Below are 23,491 nucleotides of genomic sequence, written 5' to 3' on the forward strand. Positions count from 1 at the left end.
TTCTGCAGCACACTCTACTACCTCACTGTGGGTCCCTGGGCTGGTCCCCTATCTCTGGGCCTGTTTCCTGTTCTGTAAACTGAGAGGTTGGACAGACCCTCAAAAAGATCTTCTGTCTCCAGCTCTCCCTAACATCACTCCAAACGTCAGATGCCTTCCCTGAGTTGAGGGGAATCGGGGGCAGCATCTTACCTGGCTGTGGCCTTTGGCTGGAAGGCACCTGATCCATTTGCCTTTGCAGACTCCTGGGGCATCTTTGGCTCTGTGTGGGCAGTCTTTCTAGGGAGGTGCCAGGCCTACATTGCCCCCGGTCTGCATGCCTCCCCAGGGGACAATGCTGTCAGTCTTTCCTTTTCAAGATCTGGGTTAAACTGTCTGCTTTCTTCTCCTTCCTTCTCTTCTATGAGTTTCAGCAAATTCTGCCCCATACAAAGCTGTCGGGTCAGTGGGAACCTGGCATTTGTCAACAAGCTGAGCTCAGTGTGATCTTCCATGGGAACAACAGCTGAGACTACTTTCCAAAACAACTCACCCCACCCACAGGCTCACTCAGCACACGTGGCAGGTTCCTGGGTATGAGGTGTGTGGTGTGGGGAGTGGGGACTCAGGCTCAGGGCCAGGCACTTGCGGCTTGAAGAGAAGTGAGACTTAACCTGAACTGAACTGATTCAACTGCTCCGTTGCTGGGTGTCTTTAAACAAGCTCCTTGACCTTCAAGTCTCTTTATAAGTGAAAATGACTAGTAATTGGCCAAAAAGGGCTTTTGTGGAAATTAGAATAAAACATTTATAGAGTCTGGCCACACATCTGGCACATGCTGGCTATTTTTAATTTATATTTGTGTGTGTGTGTGTGTGTTTAGGTACGTCTGTAAGCATATTCATAAGTATATTTTTAAATATATTTTAATTTTTTTTAATTGAAGAAACTTTTTAAAGAAAGAAATCAAAAGATGCCCATATACTCATTCTCAGAGGTAAGTGTTGCTACATTCGGAGGGACTTTTAGTATTTTTTCTGTTTTGATGTATGTATTGGATGCATGTTTAGAAACTGGAGTCATGGCCCCTGTTTTTATTTGCTTTTTACTTGACATTATAAACTAAGTATTTTTGTGCCTTGAAGACCCTGTGGGCACCTTGTTTGAAATGGCTGCATGGTATCCCATGTATGGACCTGCTGTGATTTATGAGAATGGTCCCCTGTTATTGGACACTTAACTTGCTTCCAGCTTTCCACCACTCTGGCAGGGAAGGCTCAGGATTTGAACCCAGTTCTGAGCCCAAAGCACATGACAATTCAGTTACCCAGGAATCGTTCCTATGGAGCTAAGGTGTCAATATCCTTTCAATGTACCTGAAGTTTCCATAGCTCTATCTTTGCTTTCTGTTCATTCTCCCTATCCCCCTACAACTACGGTGTCCCTCTGGGCCTTTTTCCAGAAAGAGTAGCCAGGTCGCCACCCACATCTCACTAAGGAGCTATAGATGTGCACTTTTCAGAACCTGCGGCCAGTCCCTACCCACATGGCCTGCTTGGATGGGAGGGGAGATGGAATGAATGGGAGGGGAATGGGGCTTAGGATACAGTGGGCAAAGGGAGATGCCACAAAAAATGGGCAAGAATCTTTTTCTATTTCTTGAGAATCTTTGTTTTTTGATCCCTTAGGGTTTGGCCCAGAGCTTCAAAGCACAAGTTCAGACATTTCTGTTGTAAACCCTCAAGTCTGTTGTTGTTTTTCTAAGTGAAAGAAACTCAGCACCATGTGTTTCTCATTCCGTTTACTCCACAGTTAAGAAAACATTGCAAAGGATGGGGGAGAACTCAGGTCTAAACAGATGTGGGTGTTGCATGAAGCCCCCTTCTTCCTCCTGTGCACAGACATCTCAGGAAGGCTCAGCAAGCCTGGCATGTAAAGGTGAGAGCATCCAAACATGCAACTTTTTTAATGTTTTGAGATGGAGTCTCTCTCTGCAGCCCAAGCTGGAGTGCGTTGGTATGATCTTGGCTCACTCCAACCCCTGCCTCCCACTTCAAGAAATTCTCCTACCTCAGCCTCCCAAGTAGCTGGCATTAAAGGCACACACCACCACACCTGGATAATTTTTGTATTTTTAGTAGCAATGGGATTGGACTTGAATGCCTGATTTCAAGCAATCCATCCGCCTCCACCTCCCAAAGTGCTGGGATTACAGGTGTGAGTCATTGTGCCCTGCCCAAATGCACGCCTTACAGCAAACTCCTCTGTGATCCCTTTGCAGGAGTCCTTCTCTAGTTCATTCTCCCAGCTGCCATCGTGATTGGTCTCAAATAGGCATCCGACTATTTTACTCTCTTGCCTAAAATCCATAAAAGTTGTTTTATTTTCTTCCATTATAAGACAAAGTTCCTGAGCTTAGCTCCCAAATTCCAAATTCCTATGAGGTGTGTCCTCTGCTGAGGCCTCTGCTCTCGTGTCTTCTCACCCTCTGGGCTCCACCTAAGCACCTAGGGTCCTGCAGATTCTCCATTCTGACCCTTCCTCTGGACTCATCATTCCTCACCTCTCAGCCCAGAAGATGCATCCCTGATTTTATCTTCTGTAGTGGGTGAATAGTGTCCCCCCAAAATTCATGCCTACTTGGAACTTCAGAAAATGACCTTACCTGGAAATAGGGTCTTTGCAGATGGAATGTGTTAAGAATCGCTAGGCAAAATCATTCTGAATTTAGCTTGGGCCCTAAATCCAGTGATTGGCATCATCATAAGAAAAGAAGAAGGCACAGAGAGATACAAAGGGATAAAGGAAGGCCATGTGAAGACAGGCAGAGATTGGCGTCATGCAATACAATGAAGCCAAGGAATGGAATGAACAAGCCCAGAAATGTCAAAGATTTCCAGCAACCACCAGACACCTAGAGAGTGGTGAGGAACAGGTTCTCCCTCAGAGTCTCCTAAAGAAACCAACACTGACCATACTTTGATTTTGACTTCTGGCCTCCTGCACGGTGAGAGAATAAATTTCTGTTGTTTTGAGCTGCCATCCGTGGGATGTGTTATGGCGGCACAACATAATGCATCTACCTTCTTTTCCAAGCCTCTTTGCCTGGTCCGTCCTAAGAGTAACACTACACAGTGCAGGCCCTCCATCAGGCAGCCTGGGTTCTAGTCCTGACTTCGCCACCATTTATATCTATAGCATTTGGCAAGTTACTCAACCCCTCTGAGCCTCACTTTCGGCAACTTAAAATGGGGCTAATAGTTATACCTATTTCGTAGTTATACCCTGTCATGTCATCAGGCTCCAGGGGAATTTAAAGGAGTTACCACATATAAAGTGCTCAGAAGTGTCCTAGCGCACGTTAGCAAATCCTTGAGTTTGGACCTCACTCTGTGGCCAGATTAATGGTGGTTGTAAATTCACTGATACTTCTCCAATGAGAGATGGGGTATAATTCTACTTCCACTGACTCTGAACAGGCTCCATCACTATTTTGACCAATAGAGTAAGGTAGAAATAATTCAGTTCTGACTTGAGCATTGAGAAAGACAAGTAGCTTCCTCCTTGGTCTCTTGGAATCATACAGGAGAGATCCTAAGCCTACATGGAGGAAAGAGATGTCCATGCAGGCCAGGCTTTCCAGCCATTTCTGCAAGATACACAGATGAAGCAGCCATCTTGGAGGTGGCTGCTCCGACCTCAGCTGTCCCAACTGATCCCACGTGGATTATAGGTGAGCCACCTAGCTGAGCCTTCCCCAGGTTTCTGAACCATAACATTGTGAGCAAAATAAAATGATTGTTTTAACACACTGACTTTTGGGTAGTTTTTTACTGCAGCAAGAAATAGCTGAAATGCCTCCTCTAAACAGGCTGCCTGGATCTTCCAAGTCTCAGATTCGCGGCTTTTCTGTGTGCTTAGTGCTGCTGGCTTACACAAGACTCAGTCTATATTTAATCATAGAACCTATGATAATAACAACTGATATTTCGCTGAATGGATGGTTCAGGTCTACCTGAAATGACGGGAGAGGTGACTTGAATTGTCCATGGGATTCACATGTTGGCCTTCCCCAGATAGTTGGGCTTAGAGAAGCCAAGCAGGTTGCCTATTCCCAGTGAGAACTCACTCTCCAGAAGAAGCGGGCAGGAGCTGCACTGAGCATGTCCAGGCATTCCTCCCTGAGAGGGACGTGCGAGGGGCCAGGGATTCCAGGGGTGATTTCCCGAAGGAGGAACAATCGGGAGTTCAGAAGGAATCAGGTTCTAACTGCAGCTGCCACCTCCTCCCGCCATCACTGCACCTTTTTTCTATATTCTACAGGTTGTCTTGGCATGGACTCAAATTTGGACCTCAACCTTTTTCTCCACAAGCATGCCTACATACACGTTCACGCACATGCACACACAGCCTCTGTTTGTAGCAGAATTTAGTATACAGCTTAAAGTATGAGGAACAAAAGTTATTCCCAGTAAAACAAACCATTTAGAGTTGTACTTGTCTGGCTTCTTTGTCATGATTCTCGGTCTTTCTTCTCTTTTCTCCCCACCCCTCGGCCATGAATCCATCTTTATTTTTAATACCTTCTGATTTATTGTCTCTTACTCACGTCCTCGATATTCCAACACCAATCTCATGTTGCTGCTCAAAGTCATTTCCTAAACAAACCTCAATAGACTTCTTAGACCGTCACATCAAAAATAGACAAGTTCCTCCTCTCTACTTCTTTATTTTATTAAAGCACCAATCCTTACCTGCTTTTATACATATTTTATGATTTATAATTGTCCTTCTCTGCATCAGAATGTAAATTTGAGTAGGACAGGAACATTGCTGTCTTTACTGTTAAATCTGTACAGCCCAAAAGAGCACGAGCACATCCCAGGGGCTCAATAGATGTTTGTCGTAAAAACGAATAAATAAATGAAGTGAAGTGATTCTGGTGCCAACTATTTATATCTTTAAAAGATTTATTTTGTTACATAATAAATAATTGGGAGATTGCTTATTACTGAAAATTGAGTGTCCGCTGGCTGGGTCTGAAAGTGGAGTCAGAATTAGCAGGATCAGGCCTGGGTAAGGGCCTTGGGCGAAGATCACGTGGGCCATGGCACCCCTCCTCCTGCATCAGCCCCTGCCCCCCCCCGCCCCCGTTCCACGATGAGATGCCCTTTTCTCTCCCTCTCCTGCTGCCTCCCCTGTTTTCGGCCTAACCGTGGCCAGGGCTGAGGTTTGGCTGATAATGCTTCGGGGCTTTTGCGTCTTTACAGCAAACCCATAGGCCAGGGATATTCCATGGATCTGGAAGAGGGAAGTTCTGTCTCGTGGCTGGACAATGTGCCTGAGCAATCTGTGCTGGTCCTGCGGTACCCACAGCTCGCCCATATGAGCTCACTCACAAGTCCTGCAAGGCCCCACAAATGTTGGGTAAGACCAGCCTGCCTTGGGCTTGGGATAGATTTGTGGTTGGTTAGATGCATCCAAAGCCAACATTGAACCTCAGACTTAACTCTCCTGGACCTCATGTTCTTCAGTTGTTGATTTTGTTTCTCTGCCATGAAGAACCCTGGAAGCATGACCAGACATTCCAGGAACGGAGTGAAAACCCGCCTCAGCCTTGTTTGTCCTTACAGCCCAGCCGTGGGACATAGACTTGGAGCTGGGAGGTTTCAGGCACTATCTAGATCACTCACATAGTTCACAGATGGCAAAGCTGAGGCCAGGAGGGGCTAAAATCAAACAAGTAAGACAGGTTCGCTTAGAAGGGGAGGCCTCCGCAGTCTTGTTAGCCTCAGACAGAGCAGGAGCAGATCCCGCTTTGACACTTTCAGTATGTGTGGCTTCCAGGGGTTCAGTCAGCTGCTCTGAGCATCAGTACTCTCATCTGCAAAATGGGACAAAAACACTCATTTCAAAGGAGCTTGGGAAGACTGAGTGAGAGAACTGTCAGTCTGAAACAATCCAGTTGACCTTCTTAACTCCAATGGCCTTTGCATCCTCACTTCCTTGAAGAAAGGGCTGCTGTTGCTCCACTTCACTCAGAGATAACAGTAGGCTGGAACAAACACAAAGCAAATACAGGGCAAAACAGAAACCTGAAGTTCAAATTCCCCCAAAATACCATCTCTCCCAGTATACAATGAGTGGTTATTAAACATTAGTTCTCAACATTACCATTAATAACCACTCAACAATGATTTATTAAATGTCTACTATGTGCCAGGCACTTCTCACACTGAGGATATGATAATGTCAAGGGCAGACTGAGCCGGCTCTTACAAAGGAAATTCAGATCGTAAATACCTACCAAATCAATAAAACGGGAGGTCTTGGTAAGTACTATGATGGCAAGAAAACAAATAAGGGAACACGGTAGAGCATGACTGGGAGGCAGGACATTCCCTAGCTAGGTTCGGGGAAGACCATGCAAAGCAGGCGCCCTTGATTTGGTATCTGAGTAACGAGAAAGAGGCAGAATGAGATCGTCCGTGGGAAGAGCACTTTGTGCAAAGAGAACAGGGGGTACCAAGTCCTGAGATGTGACTAGGGGATGTCTGAAGACAAAAGAAAGGTGGCTGCAGAGAAGGACAGTGAATGGAGGGGTTGGGGAGCAAGGCAAGGAAGGAGAATTAGGCAGGAGCCAGATGCTCAAGGTTGCAGTGAGCCAAAATCACGCTGCTGCACTCCTGCCTGGGCAAGGGAGTGAGATTCCATCAAGGAAAGGAGAAAAGAAAAAAGAAAGGGAAGGGAAGGGAAGAGAAGGGAAGGGAGGGGAGGGGAGGAGAGGGGAAGGGAATTTATGGAAAGCTGTTCAAATGCTGATGGGAATTTTGTTGCTATTGTTATTACGGTTCTCTTCTCATCACTGGCCCCCAATCCTCTTTATCTTGTTTATTTTCTTTACTATACCACTTCACACATTATAAAATTTTATATAATTAGCTTGTTTACTAAGCTGATTGTTTATTATTGCCTCCCATTAGACAAGAGTCCTAGAGTAGGTGCATAATATATGCTAAATGAATGAATAAATACTTTTTTTAAATTAACTTTTTTAAGGAGATGGGGTCTCACTGTGTTGCCTAGGCTGGTCACCAATCACAAACTCCTAGGTTCAAGTGATCCTACCATCTCAGCCTCCCAATGTGTTAGGATTACAGGTGTGAGCCACGACAACCGGCATGTGTGAATCTTATTCTATAGCTGTGAGAAGGGAAAGAATGAGAAGATTTAAAAATTGCTTAAAGGCCTGGCACAGTGGCCCACACCTGTAATCTCAGAACTTCGGGAGGCCAAGGAGGGTGGATTACTGGAGGTCAGGAATTCGAGTCCAGCCTGGCCGACATGGTGAAACCCTGTCTCTACTAAAAATATGAAAATTAGCCAGGCATGGTGGCACAGGCCTGTAATCCCAGCTGCTTGGGAGGCTGAGGTGGGAGAATTGGTTGAAGCCAGGAGGCAGAGATTGCAGTGAGCAGAGATCAGAGATCGTTCCACTGCACTCCAGCCTGGATGACAGAGCAAGTCTGTATCAAAAGAAAAAAAAAAGGAGGAACAAAATAAAGAGGACATGGTTTAGCCATTCCTCTAGAGACATTTAGCTGAAGGATTTTAGGGGCGAAGTCTGGTTCCCTATTTCCATATTAACCCTGAGAAGGCAGAAAGGCCGAAGGGGACTTCAGAAGGGTTTTTCTCTGGCTGTCCCAGTTATCTCAGACACTTGAATTCTCTGAGTTCTCTACTGGGGCCCCAACTTTCAGCGGCAACTCCTTGTGTTTATCTGTGTGTGCACTCAGTGATGCTGCTCTTTCGGTTTGAGAGGCAGGATCCAGAGCTATGCACCCCACTTGGAGAGAAGCACATCCAGTGAAAACTGAATGTTGCATGAGTGTGGTTATTTTGGGACAGGGGTGATCAGCTCAGCCCTTGGTGTCTCTTTTAGGGAAGCTCATGGTAGGTAAAGAGATCACCATCCTGGAGTGAGTGGTCTTAGGGAATCAAGAGGATTCAATTAATTAATTAACTGAGACTTACCCAGTGGAAGACCTGGTGCTCAATTCTGGGGGTCTAGAGATGAGCAAGATCTGGTTTAGTAAGGATCCCACAGCCTCCCAAGGAAGACAGGCAACTAGGCCAACAGGAATGATCCTTACGTGCTGGGTGGTCACCACGGGTCCTGTAGCTCCTGCTGTGCAGAGTGGCCCACCCTCCACAGTCCAGCTCCTGCCCCATTCCAGTAAGACCATGCCCTCTGCTAGCCCCCTTCACAGAGGTGGAGTGATGCTGTGCACTACTGCTGAGTCCCTGGTGCTTCCACATCCCGTCTTTACAATTCAATCAACTGTCCCTCCATGGATGCTTCTTGGAGTCCCCTCTGGATGTGCTTCCTGTTTCCTTCAGGTACCTTGCCTCACGTGTTCAGGACAATGTTATCTCAGTCATTCATTCTCTCGTTCCATAAGCATTCATCCTGACCCTGACTCTCTGGGTGAGTCCCTGTGGGAAGCACTGGAAGCAAAGTCCAATCAGGTACAGATTTTACCTTCAAAAAACATGCAGCTGGGTTGGCAGGACGGAGGGGCGGGCTCTCATTCCATTACAGAACAGATCACAGGATGAAAAGGGTCAGGATGGCATAATAATGGGATCACAGAAGAGACAGCGCAGCAATCAGAGATGAGGTGATAGGAGGGGGAGGGAGCCAGGGAGGGATGAGAAGGTATAGCAGGATGGAGAAAGTGTCTGGGCAAGAGGAACAGCATGTGAGCAGAGAATTAGAGGAGCTACTTGAACATCACTAAGATGGAAGGGAAGGTGTAGGAGGAAACTGGGGAAGATTAGACTGAGAAACCAGTAGGGGCCATGCCATGAGGCCCTTAGATAGCTAAGGAACTTGGAATTTCTTCTAAGGGAATGGGAGAAGGCTCTTTGGGTTTTATGGTAGAAACAGAATCAGATTTGGGATTTGGAAAGATCAGATATGGAAGGTAGATTGTGAGGGAGTAGGAGGAATCAGATGGTGAGACTCCAGGAAAAAAGAGACAAGCAAGGATTGGTGGAAGCATGGGCTAAGGTTGTGACAGAAGATGAGCAGAGGAGAGGGCATTCATGAACAGAAACATTAGAAGTTGGAGACTGATGGTAACAGGCCACAGAGACGAGGAAGGGATGTGTGTTGATTATCCATATTTTCCTTCTGATTTAACAAATTTGATGAATGATTTTATTAACGGAAATTAGGAAAGTTGAGTACAAGTCAGCTTTGGAGAAAAAAAAACACATAAAAAATCTTGTTTTGGTAGTAAGTGAGAAGCCCATGAGACAACCTGAGAAGGAATATTAAGCAGACGCTTCGGGAGGCATCTGTTCTGGAAAAGAGCTCAAGGGACGGGAGGGGCAAGGCCGAGGGGAGCTAGTTTCTGCAGCCATGCCTTATCTGAGTAAGGGGCTCACATCGCCTTTCATCTTCTGTGGCAGAAGGTAGAATCTTATACAATTCATAGGTCCTTTCTGGGATTCCAAGACCGAAGTGCCATTGCCTCATGGTAGAGTTAGAGTGAACAGGAAGAGAGAAGGGGGAGGTGGGTCATGGGGCCTTGCATGGGACCCTTGGAGGAGATGTGGTTTTCGAGCTGGTGTAGCATCTTCCTGTGAGTGGACCAAGGCCTGGACCAGCAGCGTCACTCTTGCAGCCAAAGAGGGCGAGGGGAACCAAGTGCCAGGGGAGAAATTCTTCCAAGTCATTTATTTTCCAAAATCCTCAGAGATCTGGGTGTTTTGTTTGGAAATAACTGCATTAAGTTTTGAACTTTTTAAGGGTATCTTCTCTGCTCTGGTGACCTCATAAATTCCAGTGGTTTTAAATACCATGGCATGCCAGCAACTTCCAAATGTTTACCTCCAACCCAGGCCTCTCCTTGAACCCTAGACTCATATGCCCAACGGATGTGTCACAGACACCCCAGGGACAGTATGTACAAAACTGAGCTCTTGGTGGGATCTCCAAAATGTCCCTCCCACAGTCTTTTTATTTTAGTAATGGTAATACTATTCACTTGGTTACTAATGCCAGAAAAATGGGGATGTTTCTTCATTTCCTTATCTAATCTCTTAACAAATCCTCTTGACTACAAGATCCTCCTTGGATCGTGAGTCTTGTCATTCCTCTCCTTTCCACTGCTGCCACTACTCTGGTCCAAGCTTCCTCTTTCCTCCCTGCAAAATGCCAGCACCTGCTAGCACAACAGCCTGTTTCTATACTTCCCACCTTTAGCCTAGATCGCACCCAGCAGCCTCCATATGGGGTCTTCCCCTGCCCCACCATGGTGATCTTTTAAAAACATAAGTATGATCTTGTAACTCCCACATTTAAAACACACCAATGGCTTTACGTTGCCCTGAGAATAAGGTCCCCACTGCTGATGATGGCCTGACTCCTGCCTGCCTTTCTTCCCGTTTGGCCAAACATCACCCTATTTCCTCACTTTGTTCCAGCTGCCGGAAACTCCTGAGTTAAATCCTCAGGTAGGTCAAGCTCCCTCCTGCTCCAGACCTGCATCCTGAGATTCCTTCTGCCCAGAGTGCCTTTCCCAGCCAAAACTTTTCCATTGTGGAAATGCTGCCTCCTCCAAGAGCCTCCCTGACCACCCAGTCTACAGAGGACCACCCCTCAGTCCCATTGTTGTTACAGCTTATTTCTGACCACAATGTATAATCATTTACTTCCCTGTTCATTTTCAGCCTTCCACAGTGTTCTCTGGGTTCCACAGGGCAGAGACCATGCAGTCTTTTTATCACTGTTATCTCAGTAGACTGCTTGCTAGCCATGGTGGGCCAAAGAGCTCTTTCCCCTTTCTCTTCCACGCCTAATATTTTATTGGTTATATTTAATTTAAAATATAATATTTATAATATTATACTGTTTAAAATTAAACATAACATTCATTTAGAATTAAAAATATTTTAATTTTTCATTCTGTTTATTATGATTAGAGCTTTATGTGTTATCCACTTCACGCTACTATTTTTAAGCCATCGAATTGACATGAGACCTATTTATTTTCTACTGTGTAGAATAAGAAAATCAGCACCTCAAAACTTTCCCTTACTTTTCCTCACTCCTTCTGCTTCTCTCTCTCCATTTCCTCACAACTTCTGTTGGCCATTCCATCACAGGAAAGGTTTCTTTTTTTGTGTTTTTAGTTGCACCCTTGCAATGATCTGCCCTACCTCCAGCTTCTCCGAGTACTGCCTGCCACAGACCTGTGTCTGGCTCGTTTCTTTGTGGGTCTGTCCTTTCCATAAGGCACTGGAAGTTTAAGTCTGACTCATTGGCATTTTCACTGTCATTGTAACTTCATTTTACTCAACAATGTATAATGTCCATTTACTGAGTCATTAGGTTATAAATCTGATGTTACCTTTAATTTTCCCTGAACTTTTTAATGCATGTCAACACACACACATACATGGGATTCTGTTGTACATGCTTCTAGTCTCATGGTCCTGCTTCTTGTCTTCTTTTCCCTTTTTGCGTTCTTTACCTTCTTCCTGTTATATGATGAGACCCTTCCTCCACCCCAACTCTTGAACCCACTCTGAGTAAGTTGTTTCCAACCCAATGGTCACGTACTCCGACTTTTCACTCTGCTTTGCACAAATGTGTCCATCCAAGTATAGAGTTTTTTTCTAAATTATATTTGCTTTGCCAAAAGCGACATCATATGATAGGAAAACAACCCTTTGCATCTAATTTTAGTGCTTAATAACATGTCACGGAAATCCAACTAATATAATCCAAATACAGTCTTTTGAGTAATCACATAATGTGCCACGGCATAACATAGCATTATTTATTTAAACCTTCACCTGACTGTGTCTGTGTGTGTATCTTGATGTGCTAATGCTTTAATTTTTATGAAACTGAGTCACAAAAGTGGAATTCCTGGATAAAAGAATATATGTGTTTTAGTTTGTTCTCACACAGCTACAAAGAACTACCTGAGACTGGGTAATTAATGATGAAAGCAGGTTTCATTGACTCACAGTTCTTCAGGCTTAGTAGGAAGCATGGCAGGGAGGCCTCAGGAACTTACAATCTTGGTGAAAGGTGAAGAGAACCCAAGGCACCTTCTTCACAGGGCAGAGCAGAAGGAGGAGTGAGAGAGCAAAAGGGGAAGGGCCACACACATAAATCAGCAGATCTCATGAGAACTCACTATCACGAGAACATCATGGGGGACATCCGCCTCCATGATCAAACTGCTACCCACCAGGTCCCTCCCCTGAAACATGGGGATTAAAATTTAAAATGAGATTTGGGTGGGAATAAGAGCCAAACCATATTAATGTTTTACAATTTTAATAGACATTGCCCTATCGATTTATACAAATGCTGTGACAATTTGCATTTCCACCCGCAATATATGCAAACATTCTTTTCATTGAACATTTACCAGCAATAAGTGTTAATGCTCTTTTTAGATATGCCAGTCGGATGAATGTAAAATAATGTCTCGTTAATTACATGAAATTTATATTAATTTTTATTTTCCTGACTTCTGATGAATTTAAGTATCGTTGACTATGTTTATTGCTCATTTAGATTGCTTTATTTTATACTTTTCCTATTTTTTTTATTGGTGGTTTGTGTTTTTCCTGTCAATTTGTAGTCGGAATCTTTGTCTATTACAGCTCTTCATTCTCTACCTGTCCTTATTGTCTGTGGCAGTAAAGTTTGTATATTGAATTAAATTAACGCTTTAGTAACCCTCTGCATGGGTTAACCAAAGAAAAATGCTGTATGCCTCAATTCTCTCTGTCTCTCAACTTTCTACCTATGCTTCTCTCTATTTTCCCTCACTCTTCTGGGAAGTATCAGGGTAGACAGAAAGGAGGAAACAGATATTTATAAGCACATTTTATATCCCAGTGAATTAATGGGTAATTTACATGTTACATTACTTAATTAAATAAAATTAAAACATTTTTAATCCCCATTTTACTGATGGGAATACAGAGGATCAGAGTGGTTAATTTACTTCTCAAGGTCGGGTTAAGGAAATGTCAGAGACAGTTTTTGAACCTGTATCTGCCCGGTTCTGAAGTGTTCTTTCAGATGCCCTCCTCTGGCTGCTAGACTCACAGGAGATTCACAACCACCCTAAGGGATCCTGGGGCAGGCTTCCTCACCCTCTTCCCACAGGCAGGAGCCCTGTGCTCAGAGCAGCGGAATGACATGATCAGGGATGCAAACTGAGATTGCGAACCGCAAACCTATGGCTTCTGTCATTAAACCTAGAACTGTTTTGAATCAGGTGTCTGCTAACCTCTGTTCTCTTGAGTTGGGAGCATTGGAGCAGGTTGGCATGGGGGAGCCACCGGGCATCTCATGTCCTACAGTGAATTCTCTGCTATCCAGAGCCACAGAGGTAGCACCTGTTTTGCCAAAAGACTGCAAAAACTTCCCTCTCTTCAGCAGACCTTCCCCTCTGAGAGCTCAGGTGGGCAGCAGAGAGAGGAGAAACACACATAACAGAGGGTCTCTGAATCTCCAGGCCAAAAATAACCTCCTTTTCCTCCACCTCCACTCCCACCCTCCATCCAAAGGGAGTGGCAGTAAAGTTTCAGAAAGTCTGAAATGACTCGAAGCAACAGAAGTGTTCTGGTTGCCCGATATTTACATAAGGACCTGCTTCAGTTTTCCTTCCCTGCTCTTAACATCTGAGCTGGCACACAGACGCAGACGCCTGCCTGCATCCACACAAGGACGTACACCTGGATGCACGTGTGTCACGCAGGCAGACACAGTGTGCACGGCACCCACCACCACACACCTCAGACTGCAGCACAACAGTAAGGGGCAGCCAGGGTGCTGGGGCGTGTCCGTCTTCAGGTTCAAGCTGCATGTCTTTGTTCTTCACACAAGAGTGTACTTTTGGATTTCTCCAGAAGCAGCCTCTATAGTAAGAATATGAGTGCATGGGATTTGTAAGGGAGGTGATCTAAGCAATGCCACTAAAGGAATGGGCAGGTGAGGAAGGGACTGAAAGGAACCAGTCAGGAAACCTTGGCAACCCGCAGCAGTGACCATGGGCAACCAGGTCTCAATTACACTGGGGAATTCTGGGAGGAGGTGGATGGCACATCTCAGAATTGCCTCACTCAAGGTGGAGGAAGCTGAAATATGTACCAACCAGCTCTCTTTCTGCTGTGGTTGAGGGCTGCTGCCTGGGGATTACTGTGGCAAGAGAAACATGAGCTTCCATATTAGCTTGTCTAGTGCACAGGGCAAGGACCCAGCCAGGCCGAGAAACCTGCCCTTTACATTCAGAAAAAGGCTTTGATCCCAGTTCTGTTTCCTGCTCATTTGACACCTTGAATAATTTCTTTCTTCCCTCTAAGTCTCTATTTCTCTTATCTATAAAGTGGGTAGAATACTTTCCCCAACAAGATTGGAATAGGGATTTGATAAAATAATGAATGTCAGTGAACTTGCCCCAGGTTGGCTCTCAAAAGAGACAGATATTCTGTCTCATACCTAAATTGTCTTCAGTTGCCTTAGCTGCTTTCCTTTTGTCTTTCCAACCTCTGTGTTAGGATGCCCAGGGCTCAGGGCTCAGGCCTCTACCCTCATCTAGGACACAAGCCCTTGGGGATCTCATCCAACCTTAAAGCCTTAAATGTCTATCGTGACCCTCAGCACTCCCACCCTCATGCATCTCCTTTGCTGCCTTCAAAATAGACCTGGAATGTGACCACAGCTCACATTCCCTGCTGGTGCCCCGGCCCATTCCCTCACCTTTTGCTTGGATGCTTGCATTAGCTTCCTGACACTCCATCCTTGCTCCCTGGTTAGCTTTTTCTCTACACAAATACCAGAAGTGTCCTGTTAAAATCCAAGCTGGATGATGCCACTCTATTCAGTCAGCTAATACCTTCGCATCACTCTTAAAGAAAAAGCCTACATCTGTACATGGATTTACAACGTGACTGGACCCAAATCTCAGATCTCCTCTCCTCCATGCTCTCTTCTGCTCACTTTGTCACAGCTACTCTGACCTCCTTCTGCTCCTCACACAGCCCAAACACCCCTTTGCCTCAGGGGCTTTGCACAGGCTGTTCCCTCTGCCTGAGTGTTCTTCCCTCAGACATCAACCTGCTTCACTCCTTCACCCCCTTCAAGACTTAGCTCACATACCACCTTCTCAATGAGGTCTGCCTTATGCATTCTATTTCAAATTGCATGGCTGTCCCATCACACCCCCCTGTTGTGTTATTCTCCATAGTACTTGCAGACATTTACTGTATTGTAACATTTCTGCTTTTTCTTATTCATTGTCTATTTCCTGCCCACCCAACCCCCAGTAGAATATAACTCCATGAGAGCATTTCTTTTTGCCTGTTCTGATTATAGATGTAATCTAGAATAATGCCTGGTAATAGCAAGTACTCAACCATTTGTGGAATGAATAAACAAATTAATTGATTAATTAGCTAATTAACCAGTTAATTAATTAATTGATTAATTAATGTGGTGGTTAAGATCTTCATTTTGGGAATCTTATGTATCAATTCAATTCTTATTTCCACAACTTTCTATCTGTTACCTTGTACACATTACTCATCTAAATCTTACTTTCCTGTTGTATAAAATGAGGGCGAGGATAGTACCTACCCCTTAAGGCTCTTGTGAAGAGAAGTGAGATAAAGTATATCAGATACCCAGACAATGACTGGCACATAATATGTGCTCAAGAAAATATAGATTTTCTTTTTTAAGTTTCTCTTATTTCTCTTTCATCAATGGCTTCACAGAGATTTTAGTGAAAAATTGAAACAGCTCATGATGTACAAATAAAAAACCTTCCCCACCAAAAAGAAATGAAAGTATATATAAACATTTAGTGTTATCTTTAAATGCACACACATCCACACATAGAGACAAAAGGCCGGAAGGATACATCAAAATATTTACAATGGCTATCTTCGGAATTTCTGTTGGGATTACTGGTGACTTCCAATTTTTTAGTTATATATATATATATATATGTAATATATGTATGTAATATAATACATGCATGTAATATATATGTAATAATTTTTAGTTATACACATATGTAATATATGTGTGTATATATATATATGTAATATATTTCTTGAGCACAAACTATGTGCCAGTCATTGTCTGGGTGTCTGATATACCTTATCTCACTTCTCTTCACAAAAGCCTTAAGGGGTAGGTACTATCCTCTCCCTCATTTTATACAACAGGAAAGTAGGATTTAGATGAGTAATATGTACAAGGTAATAGATAGAAAGTTGTGGAAATAAGAGTTGAATTGATACATAAGATTCCCAAAATCAAGATCTTAATCACCACACCATTAATTAATTAGTTAATTAATTAGCTGGTTAATTAGCTAATTAATAAATTAGTTAATCAATTAGCTGGTTAATTAGCTAATTAATCAGTTGGTTTTTTTATATATATTATATATATTATATGTACATATATACATATATATGTAATATATATATTTTTTACCCTTTAAATGTGTGACTTTTTGAATTAAAAAGCAGTGAACTTTTTTTAAGAAAAAAATAAAGACCTTCAATAAAATGTGACTCTAAAACTGATTCACTTATCTCCATCAAGAGTATTTATGGAGGCTAGAGTGGCTATCCATTTTATGCTTTGTGGGAAGCATTTGTTAAAACTGTCATTATAGCAACCTGGAAAGCAGATCATGTGTCTAGTGAATTTATAACCCTAGGGGGAGAGTTCAGGAAACAACGCTATTTACATGTTTTGGTTACAATTGTCTACATTCAACAAGGAACCATAGGGATGGTGTGAGCTCAGAGCAGATTCAGCTGGTTTGCTGAAAGGAGGAAAAGAGAATTTCGGGATTTACACAGTGCAGAAGGCAACTGCTTTTCAATCTTAAACAGTAAAAGATAACACTGAAGAAGTCCGGGAAGAAGAAGGGCCAATTAAAACAGAGTTTGGGGACAAAAATGCAGACAAAAGTATGGATATCTGAATTCAGGGATAAATACCTTCAAATTGATTAGAGGCTGGGACTAAAGGTTGAATTATCAGTGTGGTAACCAAGAAATCATTCACTGAAATAATGGCTCAGGGGAAAAGATACTGTATCTGTCTAGGATTTGGAGCTATTTTTTAAAATGCAAGTTATATATATTTGCTCACATTTACAAAAAGAAGGATAAACCAAAAACTTTTTTTAATTAGTTAATTATTGGAAGGAGAAAGGGGCAGTGTTGGAAGCAAGATTTATCTCAATGTACTGCATTATATGGTTTTATTTTTGAATCACATAGTTGTTTTCTATATTCTAAAATAGATAATTAAGTTAAAAAGCAGATTATATGTCAATTGGTTACATAACATAGAGAAAAGTGTTATTTCAAGTGACTTTTCAATACACTGGTTTGATTGCATTATCCAGTAGAATATATTCTGAAGACAAATGGGAATGAAAAACCTTTAACCTCATCCAATAGTCTTAGTGCTAGTATAATATTTGCTATGATTATTTTGAAACTAATATCTTCTATAGGATAAACCAAATAAAGACTTACATTAATATGAAAAAAGCATATTTATTGATTACATTTAAACTTTGATGAGTCAGAGAATTCACTCTGACAAAGCTGATCTGTCCCCTCCAAAGCCCGTATTCCTATTCCGTATAGGTTAAGTAGCAGTTTCTGTATGTCAAGGCAAAGTTTTCTTTCCCAGCGATTTCCTTTAAGTCACCCAAAATAACATTGGAAATTAAAAATGTATAGCAACAAAAAATAGCATGCATCATGTTAATAAATCACTCATTAATTATCTTGTAATAGCCAAAAAATGGTGGTTTGGGGTCAGGGGAGGGGCTATAGTTCTTACTCTCACCACCTTGAGCAGCCTCTGCAAAGCTGTTATTTCCCTGCCACCCAAGAGGCAAAGACCAAATCCTAGAAGAGAATATTAACATCACGTTATGACATTGGCAAACAGCTGGGACAGGGAGCAGACAGCCACTCTTCATCAATGCCCCAGACCCGAGAATTCAGATGTTACTCAGTGAGAGAGAAGTCTCTTGACTGTCTATCCCAAAGAGACTGCACGTGTACACGCAGTGACTCCATTTGACAAGAAATGACTAAATTGTGTTTTCTGTTATCTGGCAAGATGAGGGCCCAAGGTACTTTAAGCTAGACTTTTGTTTGTTTTTGTGACTGTGAAATTTACAATCCACTGCACTGATAATCAGAAGTTCCCTCTGGTAATGAGCTTCCCATTTGAAAGTTGACTGAAAGGGATGACAGAGCAGAAATAGGCACAAGGACGCTTATGGAACCTTGAAGGCACTCCCCAGGACCCCTTGGGGAGAGTACAGAGGCTTCAATGGGGAGATCTTTGGATACAGAGTCTCCAGAAACGACAGTGTGAGCTTTATTCCAAGGAAGAGGACCAGGCAAAAGAGAGAAAGTAGACGTGATGGATGTGATAAAGGGTCTCCATGGTCCCTCCCACAATTTTGGAAAGGAATACGGGGCCTCAGAGGCACAGCCTGAAGGCAGGGTGAGCAGATTCAATTGTGAGACACACTGTAGTAAGTGGTGGGCCCACACGCTTTTGGAATGAGTCAGGGACTGCTTGCTTACAGTGGTTATTTTCCACCCCAGCCCGTATGGGCTGATTCTGAGCTTCAGAGGAAACCACTTGGCAAGAGGCAGCCTGAGAAATCTCAAATGCTATACAAATCTCTTCTTCCTCTGCACGCTACCAGACCTCCAGCCCCAGCACACATAAGCACGTGTGCAGAGCACACACGTGCACAGCACATACCCATCCCTCCCAGAACAGCACAAGGGAGTACATCCACACACATTCACACATGCGAGCGATCTTCAACTCCAATACATGTATGCCTGCTCCCCTGACACACACACAGAAACACAGCATCCACTCACTCACCCACTCATTCACACTGCGCTGGAGTGAAAGGAAGAAGTCACACAACATGTGCCCTGGGGAAACTCCACAGCAGAGGGATACGGGACCCTGTGTTATCATCAGTAGAGTTCGGAGGGGCAGGAGTGAACCTGCTGAAGTGCACACTAAGGAACTACTAGAATTTCAAAGCCTCTGAAATGTTTTGGTGGGGCTAAAGATGGAAAACAGGGGTGGATGGCTCTTTGATGTAGAAAAATGCCATGCAAGCCATTTGGATTAAGAAAACTGAACTTTTCTCCCTACGCTCCTCAGGGTATGAACATAAGCTAGTTACAGATGAAGACAACTTTCCCGGTGACATAATCATAATTTCAGATTTTTTTTCTGATGGGAAGAGGGAGGGAGAGGCCACAGTCTGCAAAGAGGAGAGGAGGAGAATATAGATACAATTCTTACTAGTTAAGTTCCACAGGCTAGTGGGAGGCTGGGCTTGAGGAGAAGAATGGACATTGTACTGGTCCAGTGGTATGGTGGCCGAGAACTCAGAATGATCTTGTGTTACATGTCCAGTAGTTTCCCGATCTTTTGTGTGTCATGTTTATGACCCAGACTTTAGAAAGACTCTACCATGCAAGCAGTTGTGTTTGGGAAATGGAAGGTAAGAGTCGAAGCCATGGAGGTGTGAGGCATTTCAGGGAGAAGGCAGCAGGAGCAGGAGGCAGATGCTGAGTGAGGAGGACTGGAGTTTAGAGGCCACACTCTGGAGGTGGGCACGGGAGGATGGGCCTGTCTGAGGCATCCTTCATTGCACACACTGGGTCATCACTGGGCATCACGAATGGACAGGCATCAGTGATGGGAATGAATTCCTGTGTTGGCATGGTGCTGGTTTTCTTGCTAAAAGGAAACTCTCAAGGTTGGGTTGGCAAGAGGAGAGGACACAGGAAACTCATCCTCCCATCACCTCTGAGAGGCAAAGAGTGACCTCCCAGGGGAGGGGCACAGCCTCTGCTGTGAGAAAGCAGCCTTCTCAGTAGAGGGGTTAATTGCCAAGCTGCTCAGTGCATTTTGGTGTGACGTGTTTATAGCTGTTGTGTGGGAAATGGGCTGCTCCAGGCTTGGATATCTTGGGCACCATGGAAAGTTGCAGTCCCTGCTGCCGGGGATGGAGGATCCAGTCTAGCCAAAGCTCAGCTCAAGGGCAGCCCCTCTAGCTGGGAGGAGAGGGCTCTTGGCACCTGATAGTTCATTGTCCAGGAAGCACAGAGTGAGTTCCCTAGGACATCGCCAGACAATCTCTCTCATCACTCTTTCCACAGTTCCAGGGGAGGGCAATTGACTTCCCAAGGTATAAGGGATGGAGATTGGAGCCATCTATTCTCATTAAAGGAAAAGGTGACCGCAGAAAGGACTGGAGAGAGTCTGGAAAATTGAGGTCATTTATATGGTCTCCAGAGTCACAGATATCTGTATGACACATTGCAGACCTTGAACGACTCAGTGTCCAGGGAAGGAGACAGGCATGTAATTGATTACAAAAGTCAGTGTTCTAAGTGATAAACGACACCAGTGATATTCTGTAAGAGAGTAGAGAAGAGAGTTCCCAGCTTCCTAGAGAGGCCAAGCAGGGTTCATAGAAAGGGAGACATGACGAGGAGGTCACCAGGGAGAAGAGAGGAGCATATGCCAGGCAGAGCAGGAATACTACCTGAGCAGAGGTGGGAGATGTGAATAAGCCTGACCCTGCAGTTGGGGTTGACCTTGGCAAGAAGCTGTTCCGAAACAGCATTCTTTCTCAACCTACAACCAAAAACACTAAGGTTTCCTCCAGGAGGCGCTGGCTTTGCGTGGTAAACAGGCCAGGTTCCCCTACTGCCTTCTCTCACTGTCCTTGTAGGGTTGAAGGGGAGGCTGGCTAGTTGGAGGAAATTCTGTATCTTTCAGACACAGTCAATAAGCTGAGGATAGGTAATGAGCACCACAGCAATGTGACTGGCCAGTGTGGTGGATAAATGTCGTCATCAGAAGAGAACTCGGTTGAGTAAGTAGAGATGAGGCTGCCGTAATTGGCTGAGAAGTTCTGTCCTGCACAATAGCATCGGCTTACTTCCTGTTGGGGAAGCATTGTGGTGGAACTCCAGCCCTTGCTCTGTCCACCGAGCCATGAGCCTAGAGGTTGGGCCTCCCCAGAGTGGGGCCCCTTTTCTAAGTGAAACAACAAGGGCTCTGTGTTGATGAGTAAAGGTCCCGGGACCGCTGGCCTGGAGCTAAGAGTCCTATGTTCTACTTCTGCCTTCACTCCCCAGTAGGATCTGTCCCGACTGGAGAAATGGTTCTACTTCCCCACTGACTTGTGAAACACAGTGTGACGTCGTGGGTCAGAGGAGGAGTACTCTGAAGAAAAAAAAGTCCCGGAGTTGGCCTCAGATAGATGACTCACAGGAGACCCCAGGGGCCAGCTTTGTGACCCTGGTCAAATTCCTCTCCCTTTTTGAGCCTGAGTGTTTCTATTTGTGAAATGGGGATGATAATCTGTACTCTGGCCAACCTGCCGGAGCTGTTGTAAGGCTCAGACAAATCACGAGCATGCACAGCCTGTGAGTACTCGTGGGATGGTGTGTGTGTACATGAGTCCAGGACTGAAGTGTGGCCTCTGAGGAACTGTGTGTCAGGCCACCTGGTGGGGCCGGGTTATGTCACAGCCAAGATTCCTGCCAGCCCCGCCAGGAACTCCAAAAGCAGGTGTCCATGTTACGTGGGCTCAGGTCGGCCAGGCTCAGCCACTGCCAACCTGTTAGGTGCCCTTTCCTCCCTTCCAGCTTCAGTTTCCATCTCTATAATGGGAGAGGAGGGAAGTGAGATGATCTTCAATGTTCCTTCAAACTCTGACATCTTCCAAGAACTGAATTGCTATACAATTCAGCCTGTGGTGTGACTATTTGGGACCTTCAGAGCATCTGTTTAGTTCCCAGTGAGGAGGTCAAAATGAGGCTGAGGAATGTCCAGCAAAAGGGAAGGCCCACAGCATGAAAGATGGTGACATCGTAACATGAATATTTAACTCCACGTGCTAGGCATGATGCTAATGGTAAAAATATGTATTTTTTTGCATCAAATACCCATAAATGCAAGCTAACTACTTTTTCAAATAATGAGCAAAAGAAACCGGGGCCTGCTCCAACACTGGAGAAAAAAGCAGATTGTGTTAGAGTTGACAGGCTGTAGTCTACACCACAACTATTTGTCTATTGGACATAATAGACATTCAACATTAACTTCGACAATATAGGATTTTCACTTAAGATACCAGAACTTAACTTCCTCCCAACAACGCAAGATTCAGTACTAGACAGTAAAAAATGATCAAAAATGGTTTAGAATAATTAATGACATGGTAAATGTCCATATTTAATTTAAAAGTTTTTTTTAGAAAAAGCAGATCACAAAATAAGAGCAGATGAGTCACTTTTGTTTACACATGGAAATAATTATATACTATAGGAATATGCTTTTAAACATGCCAAGTCTGTGAGGACTATAGGTAACAAAAATTGTACGTATAGTGCCCCTTGGTGTCCATGGGGGATTGGTTCCACAACCTCTGCCGATGTGAAAATTTGTGATGCTTAAATTCTTTATATAACAGTTTATTATTTGCATATATACTACACACAGTGTCACATAATATTTTCTTTCTTTCTTTTTCTTTGCTTTCTTTTTAGAGCTGGAATGTCCTACTACGTTGCCCAGGCTGGTCTTGAACTCCTGGCTTAAGTGATTAGCTGGCCTCAGCCTCCCAAGTAGCTAGGACTGGAGACGTCCATGCACCACTGTGCCTACTTAAATCATCTCTATGTAAAGAGCTGTTTCATTGTATTGCTTTTCATTTGTACTGTTTTTTGTTGTTGTATTTTAATTTATTATTATTATTAATTCAATTTTTGAGAATTAGTTTTACTCTTGTTGCCCAGGCTGTAGTGTGCAATGGTGTGATCTTGGCTCAATACAACCTCTGCTTCCTGGGTTCAAGCGATTCTCCTGCCTCAGCCTCCAGAGTAGCTGGAATTACAGGCGCACACCACCACACCTGGTTAATTTTTTGTATTTTTAGTAGAGTCGGGGTTTCATCACGTTGGCCAGGCTGGTCTTGAACTCCTAACCTCAGGTGATCCACCTTCCTCAGCCTCCCCAAGTGCTGAGATTACAGGAGTGAGCCACTGTGCCCAGCCTATTATTTTAAAATATTCTTGATCTGTGGTTGGTTGAATTGATGGATGTAGAACCCATGAGTATGGAGTGCCGACTGTTCGTGGGATTCATGCTAGACGAGTAGATTTATACTGCTCTTGCCACAAGAACAAAAACCAGATGCTAGATATGTTCCTTTGCTTCATGGTGGTGACCTTTTTACTATCTAAATGTGTGTCATAACATTATGTTGTATACCTTAAATATACACAATGACATTTCTTTAAAACATAAATAAATATGCCATGCCTGGAAGGCTATATTTCAAAATGTTATGAGAAGCTCTCCCTG

Source organism: Cebus imitator, unplaced genomic scaffold (assembly GCF_001604975.1).
Source record: "Cebus imitator isolate Cc_AM_T3 unplaced genomic scaffold, Cebus_imitator-1.0 Scaffold13, whole genome shotgun sequence".
NCBI lineage: Eukaryota > Metazoa > Chordata > Mammalia > Primates > Cebidae > Cebus > Cebus imitator.